The 14676-nt window shown below is 42.6% G+C and overlaps 1 long non-coding RNA gene across 1 annotated transcript; it reads right to left on the bottom strand.

The window, feature by feature from the left end:
• Window positions 1–5566: 5566 nt before the first annotated feature.
• On the bottom strand, window positions 5567–10396 carry LOC113833636. Its single transcript, XR_003487581.2, has 3 exons — window positions 10176–10396; window positions 8368–8435; window positions 5567–6617 (listed from the first exon to the last, which is right to left on the bottom strand). It is a non-coding gene; the product is annotated as an uncharacterized LOC113833636 (long non-coding RNA).
• Window positions 10397–14676: the final 4280 nt, after the last annotated feature.

The raw sequence follows: 14676 nt of genomic DNA on the forward strand, positions 1-14676 counted from the left end.
AAGCCCACATTAGCCAGAGACAACAAACAGACCTAACTAGCCACTGTTTACCTGCTCTAACTATGTGTCTTAGCTGGGGTTTTTATTGCTGTGAAGAGACACCATGACCATGGCAACTCTTATAAAGGAAAACATTTAATTGGGACTCACTTACAGTTTCAGAGGTTTAGCCCATTATCATTATGGCAGGGAGCATGGCAGCATGCAGGCAGACATGGTACTGGCTATATCTTGATAGAAGACAGTAGGAAAATGGTCTGTCTGTCATACTGAGCGAAGCTTGACCAAGAGACTTAAAGCCCAACCCCACAGTGACACACTTTCTCCAACAAGGCCACACCTACTTCAACAAAGCCACACCACCTAATAGTATCATTCCCTTTGGGACTATGGGGACCAATTACATTTAAGCTACTATACCATCACAGCCCAGTTACCAGCCTTTCCAGTAAAGTAGCCCTCAGATGGGTCAGCTTTACTACCATCTGACTAGGTTCTGGAAAGGACTCAGGGAGAGGAACACCCATGATCACACCTGTTAACATATATAACTGAATAGGCTCATGATAAAAGTCTTCCTTAAGCAACTACATACTAACTTAATAGGAAACAAGATAAGGCAACATCTTATTTAACTTCTATTAAATCTCTGGGGGGCAGAGACTACCTACCGTGATGCTCATTTTACAGATCAACAAAGAGAGATTACATGTTTGCCCACATTTGCTATAGAAAAAGCTCAGGGGATGCTGCCTCCATGACTATACCACCTATAAGTGGTCAGGAGGTCAGGGCACATGTTTTGATCTTTCTTTCTTCATTGGAACTAAAAGCAATTTTTTTTTCTCACAGGACTCTTTCAGCCTAGTAAATAAAAACAATAGTTGTGAAACAAAATGAGGTGGCATCTGGTGAATGAAGATTTATTGGACAAAAGTAATCTGTGTCTAATCTTAAACTTTGTCCTGAGAGCGTGAGGAAGTTCTGTGATAATTCAAGCTTTCAGGAGGCAGGAGGGGAGGTTCTTGGGTCACTGCAGTCCCCTGTGTTTCATATACTTTTTCTTAAAGACAATGGTATTCCCATAATCAGTGGGAATTTGATTAGTTATTTTCTGGGCTTTTTCTGTGACTAGCATTGCCTGGTGGCATTAGAATTTGACTGAGGTCATTGGCTCAGTACTGGAGAAGCAGAGACAAGTGGGTACCTGGGACTTGCTGGTGAGCTAGACTAGCCTTGTTGGCAAGCTCCAGGCTAATGGGAGACCCTCTCTCTTTAAAAAAATGGGCAATACTTGAGAAATAATACCCAAAGTTGGTTCTCTGACTTTTACAATGCATGTGAGCGCACAAGCACGCACGCGCTCGTGTACACACACACACACACACACACACACACACACACTAATCCACACTTGCACACATATGCACAAAAAGAAATTTCAAGAGGCCCAAGAAATAATGGCTTCAGTTTCAGTAACTCCTGAAAAAATGCTTTCAGCTGGGATGCCTAAAACATTCATCATGGAAATCTTTGAATAACCTGGACTTTTGGAGTGTACCCCAACAAACCACATTAGGGTTGCAGGAGAATCTGCATGGTCTTGCTCAACCCCCAGGTAATTCCAATGTTCAGGTGAGGTTGAGGTCTGCCTTGGTGAAATAGGCTCAGAAGTGCTGAAGACATCCTTGCCCGGCACATGACTTTCCAGCCCTCCTCCCTCTCTTATTCCCCTTTTCATTTGGCTCTAGAACTTTATTCACTTATTAAGTTGTTCATTCAGATGTATGATGGTTACTGACCAGACACATAGCCTGTACCAGTTTGGTGTCATATTGATACCTACTAACATGAAAAATGGAGAAGAAACTAACTTGTTTATAGACAAAGATAAGTTGGATTTTGGTTGTGTTGTGTTTGAGGTGTTGTCTTCATAAAGTAGAGAAGCTTGAAATTTGAACTGCAAGTTAGGGTGAATGAGTCCCTCCCCTGACTACCCTAGCATGCATATGATTTAGGCACTGTTGGTTGTAGCCCCTCTTGTAGGGGAAGGTTGCTCACTGTGAGTAGGGGTTGCATTATAGTGTAAGAGGTTCAGATAGATGAGGGGGGGTGACACACTTTACACAACTCCACCCCTTCCCAAGGCAATTCTTGTGTCCCCAGGGGAACCTAGCAACTCTTCCTCCCCTATAAAACTAAAGTGAAATATAAATTTGGAAAGCACTCTTTTAGAACATGGGCCACTGCTTATGGGAATGGCATGGTCTTTTGTGCAGATATTTTCCCAGAGTGAAGCTTATTTGAAAAGTTATTGCTTCCTGTATCTTTTTTCATGGCTTATAAGACCACCCAAATATAGTCCTTGACTCTTGACAGGGTGTCATTTCCTTCCCAGGTTCACTTTTCTCTAGCCACCCTGAGCTTTTGAATACACATGGCTCCTTCCTTCTTTCCTTCTTCCTCTTTCTTTATTTTTTTTGGAGAGTGTTCATGCATTCATGTGCACGTGGGCTATGCATGTGGTGTATTTACACCAACGTGCACACACATGCAGAGGTCAGAAACTGGTGATCAATGTCTTCTTAGCTCACTCTCCATCTTGTATATTGAGACAGTGGTCTTCATTCGAACCCAGAGCTCACCAATCAGCTAATCTAGCTTTTTCTCTTTCTCTGGTCCCCCTGCATCAGCATGACAAGTGCTGAGCTTCCAGGTGGGCCACCAAAGCTGCCCAGCGTTACACAGGTTCTGGAGATATGAACTCCATCTGTCAGGCGTTCATAGTATTCACTTACCTGCTGAGCCATCTCCCCACAGGCCTTCCCAGGTGCCTCTTGCTCAGAGTCAAGAATGAACCTAAAGCAGAGCTATCAACTTCTCAAAAAGGCTGTGTCTACATTTAATAGTCACACTTGCCTTCCCTTTAAAAAGCATCTAATTGTCTCTAATACTTTTACTTTAAAAAAAAATTGTCATACTGTTACCTTCACAGTGTCAGGGCTTTGGGGATTCTAATTCCTGGAAACTAACTGGAACTTAGGTTTCCGGTAAACAGCTTGCCTGAAGCCCCCCTGCTGATTCATCTCTGTTCATCCCAGTTGAGAACTATCCCTGTCTGTTACCAAAACTGGATGCATTTTTCTCCTGTTCCTCATATAGCATCCTTCTTGAGCAAATTCTGAAGGATTATAACAGTAGACTCACAAGCTAATGTTAATTACTAAAGATGTCCCACCAAATGCTTAGTCTAGGGGTAAAACTGCACTGCTGGGGTTGACCCGAAGCTTCAAATTCACATTGCCTGGTGGGACTGTTTTATAAGGAAAAAGTACACAGGGCTTTTGCTGGAGGGCAAACCAGAAGCGGTATATACGCCAAATTCAGAATTTTCCACATTAGTATCTTTCTTGGATAATACATGTTATAAAATAAGACAGGAAAGTTACTTAGCAGTCCTCTTGGGAACAGAGGTTTTGGCATTTTAAAGGTCACATCTGTACCCCAAGGGAAGTGCATAGAAAATAGCAGCAGGTTCATTCCCTAAGCCCATGACTTAAGTGATTTGAGGACCATGCTAACATGGCTGGTGGACAATGCGCAACAGCACAGGTTGACTGAGAAGCAAAAGTAAAGCAGATAAAACTTCTTTTCAGAGGAAATCAAACTGTAATTCCAATTTCTAAACCTGATCAAAGCATAGGAACTCTGTTTGAAGTGGATGTGTAACTTGGAGGCCCAGCTTTGACAGGTAGCCTTACACACTCCCTATCCCCAAGAGGCTCAGGATGACTGAAGCCTGGTATTTGATGAGTGTGATTTGGAAAGTGTTATCCCAGATACTGCATTACAGAGGTGGTGGGTACAGATCTCTCCTAGCCAAGGACACCTGCCATAAGAAAGTTTGAGCTACTGAATGGCAGATATGGCAGGAGTCTACTTGCTTTGATATCATCATTTCCTGTGACACTGAGATTGGTGATGCTGGATGTTCTTCTGCATGTTGTGAATGTGTGTTGCTTTTACTGGTTGATAAATAAAGCTGATTTGGCCAATGGCCAGGGAGAATACAGGTAGGCCAGAAATCCAAAAAAGATACAAGGAAAAAGTAGGTAGAGTCAAGAGATGCCATGTAGCTGTACCAGTAAGCCACAGCCTCATGTCAATACATACATTAATAGAAATGTGTTAATTTATAAGAGAGAGCTTCCCCTGGAGAAGGGGGAAGGGTCATGATCCCCTGAGCAAATTGAGAGCATGGGAAGAGGGGAGGTAGCTGTGAGAATGAGAAGGGAAGAAGAGGAAGGATGCAGAGGTCATGAGGGAGCAGGAAGGTTGAGTCAGGGGAAGAATAGAAGAAAGGCTATGTGATAGGTAGGGTTTTAGTTGTGGGTGTGGTAAGGGAGGGGGGGAGAAGAGAACTGGGATTGTCATGTAACTCCATCTTGTTTCTAATTCAAATAAAAATGATGGAGAGAGAGAGAGAGAGAGAGAGAGAGAGAGAGAGAGAGAGAGAGAGAGAGAGCCAGTAATATGTCTGAGCCATTGGCCAAACAATTGTAATTGATATTAAGCCTCAGAGTGTTATTTCAAAGGGGATCCAGGGATCCAGTGGGCCAGTGAGACAGAGAAAAACTTCCAACTACAGACTGGCCACATTGTATCCCTTCTGAAGTTATTTCTGTGTGCAGGAGCATCTTCCAGAGCCTTGATAGATCTGAGATATGGCCCCAGATCTGCATTTCTGACTAATTGCCAAGGGCTGCCACAAATTTGGGCTCACATAGAGAGACATCATAAGGCAGAGAGAAAGACAATTGGGAATATGTCTGGCTTTTGAAACCTCAAAGCCCACCGCATTGACACACCTATCCATCAAGGCCATACTTCCTAATCCTTCCCAGACGGTTCTAGCAATTAGAGACCAAGCATTTAAACACATGAGCCTATGGAAGCCATTCTCATTAAAACCAGCAGATTCTATTTGCTGGCCCCCATAGGCTGGTGGCCATCCCTGAGGGTGTGCTTTGAGAGTTCAAAGGCCCACATCATTCCCAGTTATCGCTCACTCTTTGCCTCCTTCCTGTGGATCAAGATGTAGCTCTCAGCTATTGCTCTAGCACCAAGCCTGCCCGGCTGCTGCCGGATTCCCTGACCATGATGGTCATGGACTCACCCTCTGAAACTCTTTCTTCTATAAGTTGCTTTGGTCATTGTTGTTGTAGTAATTAAAAAAAAAACAAAACAACAACAACAAAAAAAAAACAGTCCTCAAGAGTAGTCCTCAAGAGAAAGACACCATGGGACAGCTTGGGTGGAGGTTTTTTTTTTTTTTATTGGGGGGACGTGAATGGGAAAAGGGGAAAGGGAGGAGGGGAGACCAGCCTATGGGGTCAGGAGCAGCAGAAGAGGAGAGAGAGACACACACAGAGAGACAGAGAGACAGGCAGAAAAACAAATTGAGAGAGAGAGAGAGAGAGAGAGAGGGAGGGAGGGAGGGAGGGAGGGAGGGAGGAAGATGGGAGGTGGGAAGGGCTCTTTTAAAAGAAATCGTAGTGGTGCTCTTAGTAGCTTCAGCTAAGGGCATATCCTGTCAGAACCCCAAGGACAGGCCAGTGCAGATGCCTGAATACTAACAATTGTGTTTTGTCCCAGTAGTAAAAGAGTAACTAAGCAAGAAGCTTATGCCAGGGAGTAGGCTATTGCTGTGACAGGCTGTACCATGCTGTATTTGGGAGGAATGTGGAAGGCTTTGGGATTTGGGGCTAGGAAAACAGTTGAACTCTGTAAGCAGGGCTTAATTGGTCATTATCATTAGAAGCTTTGGAGATGGTCATGCTAAGAGCAATGTTGACTATGGAGGAGGCCATGCTCAAGAGGTTTCAGTGGGGACTAACATTAGTAATGGGGCAAAGAATGTGGCTGCTTTTTGCCCTCGTCTTAATAAGCTACCCGACACTAAACTGGAGAGTTTTGGACTAATTTCACTGGCAGAGATTTCAAGACAGCCTGATAATAGCTCTGTCACTTGGTTATTAGTAATCACTCTTATGAAGATCTACAATGAAAAAGAGCAAGTAGTGCAAAAAGAAACAAAAAATGTACAGTTGAAGGAGAAAAAGGCCATCCAGGAAATTTAACATTGGAGCCAAGGCTTATGCTGAAGGAAATGAGAGGCTTGATGGGAAATGCAATAAAGGGAGTGGTAACCTCAGGGCAAGACCCCACCCAGGGCTAAACTTCCACCTTGTAATATGAAAATGCCTAAGGATAACTGTTACTAAAGCAAAAACCAAAACAAATCTTATGCAAATGCAATTCAAGGAGGCATCGAGGTTCTAGCACAAACAAGGAGTGGAGCCTAACAGCTTCTGCCTCATGGTTCTGAGTTTAGAGTCATGAAGGATACAGAAGCAAAGGGCTTGTGGAATCTTCCCTGTGGTTAAGGAGAGCCACTGAAGCCAGACCTGTGCAGTCGGGGGAGTCCCTCTGCACATGGGTCCAGAGACACCATTGTGAAGTGAAGCCTGAATTGTGTTAGAGATCCAAAGATGTTGGAGATACCAGAGCTGTGCGATATCTGTCAAGGAGAGGTGCGGACAGGACGTAGAACCAGCCTAAGAGAGAGAAGCGTGTTACAGTCAGCAAAGCTGTAAGGAAAGAGCCACCCAAGCCCACTATCATCCAACATGAAGCTTCAGGATTTAGGTTTTCCTGCTGGGTTTCACTCTTGCTTCGGTCCAACATTTCCTCACTATGTCCCCTTTCCTCCCTTATGGTAATATATATTTTGTGCCATTATATGTTGGAAGTATGTAATTTGCTTTTTGATTTTTATAAGGGGTTATAATTAAGAGAGTGCCTTGAGTCTCCGAAGAGACTTTGAACTTTTAAACTTTGCAGAGATTGTGAAAAACTACTGGGGTTTCTGAAGTTGAACTAAATGCTTTTTATCCTTATTATGCTGCTGCTGATGTGACCATGAGCCTCTGGGGGCCAGCGAATAGAATGCAGTCGTTTGAATAAGAATGACCTCCATTGGCTCATAGATCTGAATTTTTCGTCACAGTGGTAGAACTGTGTGAGAAGGGATAAGGAAGTGTGGCTTTTTTTTGACAGAGGTGTGTCACTGGACATAGGGTTTGAGGTATCAAAAGTCCAAGCCATTCTCAGCCTTCTCTGCCTCCTGCTTGTGGATAATATAAAAGCTCTCAGCAACTGCCCCAGCAACATGCTGGCCTGCCTGCTGCCATGTTCCTGACCATGATGGTCATGGATGCTAACCCTCTGGAACTCTGAGTCCCCAAATTAAATGCTTTCTTTTATGCGTTGATCATGGTGCTTTGTCATGGCGATAGGAAAGTAACTAAGACAGGGACTTAGCTTCTTCCTCTAGATAAGGAGGGCCAATAGCAATGGTCTATGTTTTTGGAGTCTCTTGGACAACCCTGATCCCTAACTACATTCTAAATATTTCTCCTTATATACACAGATAAGTGTAGTCCTCATTTCTCAACAAGGAAACGTCTTTTAACAACAGATGGAGACCATTTCAGAAAACTACAACCAACACAGGTGGATGGTACTGCAAAAATAAGATCTGAAGTTGTCCTCCAGCCTCTTCATGCATAAGTACACACATGTACACATCCTTATGCACACAAGTGCATCCACATACACTCCAACATGAACACACACATGAACACTTGCAAATATTCCCCACTGTAACTAGTTTTTCTCTGAAGAGCCAGCTCCCAAATAACAACACAGAGACTTATTATTAATTATGAAAGCTCAGCCTTAGCTTAGACTTGTCCCACTAGCTCTTATAACTTAAATTAACCTATTTATTTTAATCTACATCCTGCTGCATGGCTCATTACCTCATCTCTCAGTACTGTTCATGCTTCTTCCTCTGCAACTGACTTCTTCCTACAGTTCTCTCTCTCTCTCTCTCCTGCCCAGCTATTGGCCATTCAGTTTTTTATTACACCAATCACAGCAATACATTTTCACACAGTGCACAAACATCCAACAACGTTTCACACAAAGAGTGGAAATATCTATCACACTATTAATTCCAAGCACCCAGTAAATGAAGGGTTACCAGTTACAGCAGCTTTGCCACAGTGACTTCCTGTAATCAGAAAAAGACCGAGAAAAGATACCAAAAAACAAACAAACAAACAAACAAAACAAAATCCCTGCTTATGGATTGCAGGGGAAATGATCTGAAACCTGGATCTGACTCCCAATTTATGCGGAGTATAATCTTAATTTCGCTCAGCTGCTTTGAGTTTTAGTTTTCTCAAGAATGAATTGGAGACACCAATAGATATAATGTCATGAGGGTTTGTGAATACTTACTTAATGGCTGTTGTAAAACATTTAACATGGAGTCTGGTACCCAGTAAGAGCTGAATACAGTAATGGCCCTGTGGATGACAAAAGCAACACAAATCTTGCTATCAGTGCCAGCAGAGCCCACTCTGGGAGCCCCTTTTAAGAGTTGCAGGTGGATTAGCTATGAACTACCCATGTCCTGGGCTTATATAACAGGATAGAGTGGACAAACCTGATTTTGCACCACTTCCAGATAAACCTTTCCATAAGGTATACGATGTCACCACTGTAAGGCCACACAAGTTTACTAAGATACTGAGGAATGAAGTTACTGGTTAGAGGCCAGAAGACAACCATATAGAGACAGTCAAGGGATAGAAAGAGTTGGGTGTGTAAAATGATTCTGCATGGTGCTCTTTCTACAAGGTCCAAATATTGGCAGCCCAGCTTAGAGCCTAGTGCAGATAATTGGTACAAGGGTTTCTGGGACAATGTGTTTCAGTCATTAGCCAGACATTGTAGGCAGGTTATTTTTAGCCTGATTACTAAACGGAAGAATGTGACTTTGAAAGGCATGCTTTAAGAGTTCTCTAGGGTAGCCAAGCTTGTGTGATCATTACTACCAGGAAGTGTGCTTGCTCAAGTGTTCCAGGTTTTTGATATAGCTGTGATTTTCAAACACTCTGCTCCCTTATTGTATGAGTAAACTCTGTTTGTCTAATCAAATACCATGAGTTTGTGGGGAAGTACTTGAGGAAATATGAGCAGCATAGACCAACATAGATATTAATTATCTATGTTGTATTAACATAGATATTAATTATCTATGTTAAGCAACATAGACCAACATTAAATATTCTAGATGTGTTGAAGTAAAAGTACAGTATATTATAAATCGGCATGGCTTTTCCTGTACGTCAGTTATGAGTCAGAGTTGCTTTTGTTTTGTTTTTGCAGTTGTAAGTGATGGAAACTAATTCAAACCAGCTTAGACTAAGGGGGGTTTACCAGATTTATAACTGAAAAATTCTGAGGATTCATGGCTGGCTGCATGTTCTCAAGCAATGACCTGGTTAATAGATCTCCTCACCTTCTTGCTTCCTGTCCACTGTGTTGGTCTTGCACTCTTGTGTTGACTCATCTTTGAATGTCCCCAGAAGACCTTGGCATAGCCTACCAGCTTAGCATCCACACAAGAAAACTAACTTCTTGAACTAGTTCATCAAATTCTCTGGCTGAGCCTGGCTCATTGGTTGTCCCTCTTCCCTCAGAGAACTGTGTGACCCACATGGAAGATACATCTCACTTGCCACCATCAAAGATATTGAGCCTGTGGTGTCTGTTATGATCAGAATGAGAAATGCTCCTATGGGCTCATGTGTTTGAATAGTTGGTCCTAGCTGTTGCATTGTCTTGGGTGGTTATAACACCTTTACTACCTAGGACCTATCAGTAAAATATAGGCAAATAATGCCAAACTTTGAAGCTTAGAGGCCACCATTCCTTGTTTTCAGTCCCATCTCTGCTTTCCTGATTGGTCAGAGATGTGAACAAGCCAAGCCACAGGCCTCCCCATTGCCCCTTCCTGCCAGGATGGCCACACCCACAGAGATCATGAACCCAAATCAACCCCTCCTTCTTTAATTTGCTTGAATAAGGGTAATCTGTCACCGTAAAGAGAAAACATTATCCCCAGGGAGGGTGGCATGGTCACTAGGGAGGGAAACAGAAAGTACTCTGCCATCCCTACCCTGGGAGTCCAAATTTCCCATTGCTTCTTTATGGCTAGTTTTCCTCCAGTAAAATTCCCCTCTCAGACCATTGCAATCTACCTGCAAGAGATCTGCCTCTTTCCCACTGATGTTATTCCTCTGGCAGTCGACTGTCTGGAGCACATGAACCCCTGTGAGCACTGTGTCAGGGCAGCTGACTCTCCATGTGAGTGAGTATTCCTTGACATGTTGACTTCCTAGGTCTCCATGAAGGTCTGTCACTCAACTCCTGTAATCCTTTCATAGTTGTAGAAAGATGGGAGATGCTTGCTGCTGTGGGCTGCCAGGAAGTGCTGCTTCTGGGGTTTCCAAGGAAACATGGAAATGCCTCTGTGCATCATCTATGCATCATCACTGGCTACAGAAGAATGGGCCCAGAGTTCATCTTAACCAGAGCTCACAGAACGATCTACCCATATCCAATCTGCAAAATGCATTTACACAACTAATTATTTTGGCATTTTTCAAATGAGAATAATTGTCCTTATGTGGAACAATTTACTTTTTTCATTGAGAACTGATGTAGTCCTTGATAAACAAAAACAAAAACAAAAACAAAAACTTAGCATATTAATGCTCACAGTGAGGCAGAAGGAAGAATCCCATTTGCCCAGTGATTAACTGAAAATCTGAGGATTTTAAAAGGGTCTAAGAGACAAAACAGGGACACTTCAATAAAATGCACACTTTTATTTAATGCAGTAAATTAAACTTCCTGGAGGGCTGATTGTAAGGCCCAAGTTAGCATTGTGGAATATTCCTTTACACTATGTAAAGATGTGTCTCTGTGATTGGTTTCATAAAAAGCTAAATGGTCAGTAGCAAGGCAGGACGTATAGCAGGGACTTCTGGACAGAGAGAGCACTGGGGAGAAGAGAGGTGGAGTCAGGAGCTGGACTCAGAGAGAGAGAGAGCGTGAGATGCTGAGGGAGTAAAAGCCATGAGTCACATGGCAACAGGTAGATGAATAGAAATGGGTTAAGTTACAAGATCTAGTGGGGCAAGCCTAAGCTATAGGCTGAGCTTTCATAATTATTAATGTCTCCATGTCTTTTTTTAAGCTGGCAACCCAAAGAAAGACCCATCTGAAAAGATGACCCAGAAGTTAAGAGCATTTGCTGCCCTTGCAGGGTACTCCGGTTCAGTTCCCAGCATTCACGTCAGGTAGCTCACAAACACCTGTAACTCCAGCTCTATGTGATCTGATGCCCCCTGCAAGTGCCCATACTCACACAGAGACAAATATATCAATAAAAAGAAATTTTTAAAAATCTCCAACGATTATGCCCTTGATGCTATTTGTCAGACAGCAAATAAAACTCATTCACTAACTCCACTTCTTGGAAGGGAAAATACTATTATTATTTCCATTTTCTGGTTAAGAAAACTGGGGTACTATGAGGGCTAACCGAAAGAACTGCACTGCACAGAACCTTCAGGCCACTGTTATCTGGATCCCGGGCTCTAAGATGCTGGGATATCAGATATGTTGGCCTTTCATAAACTACTTTTTAAATTTCTTAATTAAGTATTGAAGGCCTTTGTAGTGCCAGAGATTAGATGTATGTGATACACTGAAAAAAATTAAAAACAGTTTCCAGATAGTACCTGAGAGGAAAAGCAACAATATCTAAATCATACAGGCACTTTATGATATGTCTTCTATAAAAAGTTTACAGGTTTCGTTCTCTGACCCTCACATCGCTTCCTGAGCTAGAAACTGGGCCCAGTTTAGAGTAAAGAGTGGGGTTCATAGAGACGCTTACTTATGAGCATCTAAGAAGTGAGGGGTGGAGCTGTGATTTGAACCCACCAACCTGCAAACTTTGCCTTTTATGTCTTGTGCTGTGACAACCAACTAGATCTCGTCATCTCCTGGCAGAGACCAATGGCAGCCTCTTAGGATCCAATTGCTTTGTGTGTATCTGTGCATGTGCCCCCATGAGAGCATGGTTGTAGAGGTCAGAGGTCAGCCTCAGGTGCCATTCCTCAGATGCCATCCATCTGAGGATCTCTCACCAACCTGGAACTCTTTGATTTAAGTAGGCTTTCAGACCAGGGAGCCCCAGGGATCTGTCTGTCTCTACCTCCCAAGCACTGACATTGCAAGTGTGTGCCACCATACCAAGCTTTTGTATGTGGCATATGAGAATCTGAACTCAGGTCCTCATGCTTGTTAAACAAGAACTTTGCTGATTGAAGCATCTCTCTAGCTCCTAATTTACCAGGTGTTATTCATCCATATTTTATTCCCTGCTTGCATATATATGTGTATATATAACATATATATATGGAGAGAGAGAGACAGAGAGAGAGACAGAGACAGAGACAGGGAGAGAGAGAGAGAGAGACAGAGACAGAGACAGAGAGAGGGAGAGAGAGGAAGTCTTGCTTTGTAGCCCAGCCTAGCCTCTGACTTGTGATCCTCCTGCTTCTTTCTCCTGACATCCGAGATTTACAGGTGTGGATCACCACATCTTGCTTAATCTTTTCAAGTCTTGTTTTTTAAGTCCTTTTAAAACAACCCATGATGGGTGTTTCAATTAAAATTCAATTGCAAAAGGAAAAGGAGTGGAGCAAGGTATTGCTGAGGAAAGTGACAGTGCTGTGTTTTTCATCCATCCCACATATTTTCCAACAGCTTTGGACACCATGGTCTGTGCTGGGTGCCAGACGCAGGTGTGCATTCAGACATGCTCTGAGGACAGACGTCTGATGGGGGAGGTCCTTCTGTGTATATGATTGTCTTATTGGTTGATAAATAAAGTACTGTTGGCCAATAGGAAAGCAAGATGGGTGGGACTAGGAGTCAAGGAGGATTCTGGGAAAGGTAGGAGAAAGCGCAGGTCACCACGTGAGCCCAGGAAGACAGGACACTTGCAGCTGGCATCCAACAAGATACGTCTTATAAAATATATAGATTTATGATAATTAAGACTGAGCTAGCAGATGAGAAATCCTAGTCATTGGCCAAGCAGCATCTGTACCTAATATAAGTCTCTGTGTGTTACTTGGGACCTTAATGTGGCAGCAGGCAGAACTTGGGTGGCCTGGCAGAAAGCACCCACGTGGCATCAGGGCTTGGACAGCTTGGCAGAAAGACTTATTGTTAGATGTCTAAAGCAGTACAGGGCCTTTGCTACATGCTGGCCTAGAGGAAAGGTGGAACCACGTTGTGGGGGTTGTCAGATGTACTTGTGCCAGCCAGTGAAGAGATCTCTCAGCAGCTGCTTATGGAAGACATGTGCTCCACCAAAGGAATATGATATTTATAAAACTATATATTTATTTGAGAACAGCTTTAATAGCAAATTTTAAAGCATATCACTTGAGAGATGCTGAAACAGTGCAGAATTAGGTAGTTTCCAGCATTGGCTTGGTCTCCCCAGCCTCACCAGGTCTTTTATGTCTGCTGTGTTTGTTAGTTGTTGATAATTTCCCACCCATTCATCTTCCCCATTATCACAGCATATGGATGCTGTTATTCCAAATGGCATCAAGGCAGAAAGTGGGCAATGGAATGGTGGTGAAAAAATTTACCTCCCTTATGATGGTATTCTCTTTTAATCAACAAAGAAAAAAGTTTTACCAAAGGTTTCCCAAAGACTTCACATTAGATTGGTTATAAAAGTGTCACACACAAGCATTCACAACTCTATAGTGTTCTGTTTTTGGAAGTGGATAGGATCCAGATGAGTAAATTCTCTAGAAAAGAATTCTTGTTTTCGGATGCATCATGAAACAGTGGAAAGTGATGTCATACCACTATTTAGACTTCATTAAATAGACTTCCAGGATCTTGGGGAAAATTATTATTGACAGTATTGACCAACCAGGGTAGATGAATTTGGAGAAGTTGGTATTTTTCATTGTGTATCAGGGTAAGACACTAAGGAATCAATACAAAATCTGAAAAATTCTAATGAACATATCCCTGTCATTGTCATTCATGCACTGTAGGAAAAGATCACACATTGACAAATGACCAATATGGAAGACTTGAATAACTTGCTAAGGAACAGAAAATTCCTCCAGAAAACATTTGAGAAGTTCTGACTACAGATACTTGTCCTATGACCTACTACTGTAGTTAACAACAGATTGAGAAATATGCATCATATCCTCTTGACCGTGGAATCAGTATTGCCTGTAATCCATCTTTTCTGTCTAAATGAATTTTCCCCACTCCTGTGATGTCAAGATACCACACCTCAATTTTATGGCTTACATTTTCTTCCACTTCTTATTATCTGTGAGCTGTACTTCCCTTTTTAATGATTAAATAAAGTGATTCAATATGCAAAAAAAAGTGTCACACAATGACTTAGACCTGCCAAGAAGGAAGGGAAAGAAGTGAGAGCCCAGCTTCTTCCTAGCTTCATTGGGAGAGCTTAGCAGGAAGATTTAGCCAACCCCTGGTTTCTGTTATGGAGTGCAACCATGTGATATACCTTAAGCTTCTTCAACTAATTTAACTGTGAATACAGTGACCTCCTACTCATTGCCATGCACCCAGTTAGTTTGGTGAAGTTAATCATGTAGACACATGGTCATTGTGTCT

The sequence above is a fragment of the Cricetulus griseus genome, chromosome 8 (genome assembly GCF_003668045.3).
Source record: "Cricetulus griseus strain 17A/GY chromosome 8, alternate assembly CriGri-PICRH-1.0, whole genome shotgun sequence".
Taxonomy (NCBI): Eukaryota; Metazoa; Chordata; class Mammalia; order Rodentia; family Cricetidae; genus Cricetulus; species Cricetulus griseus.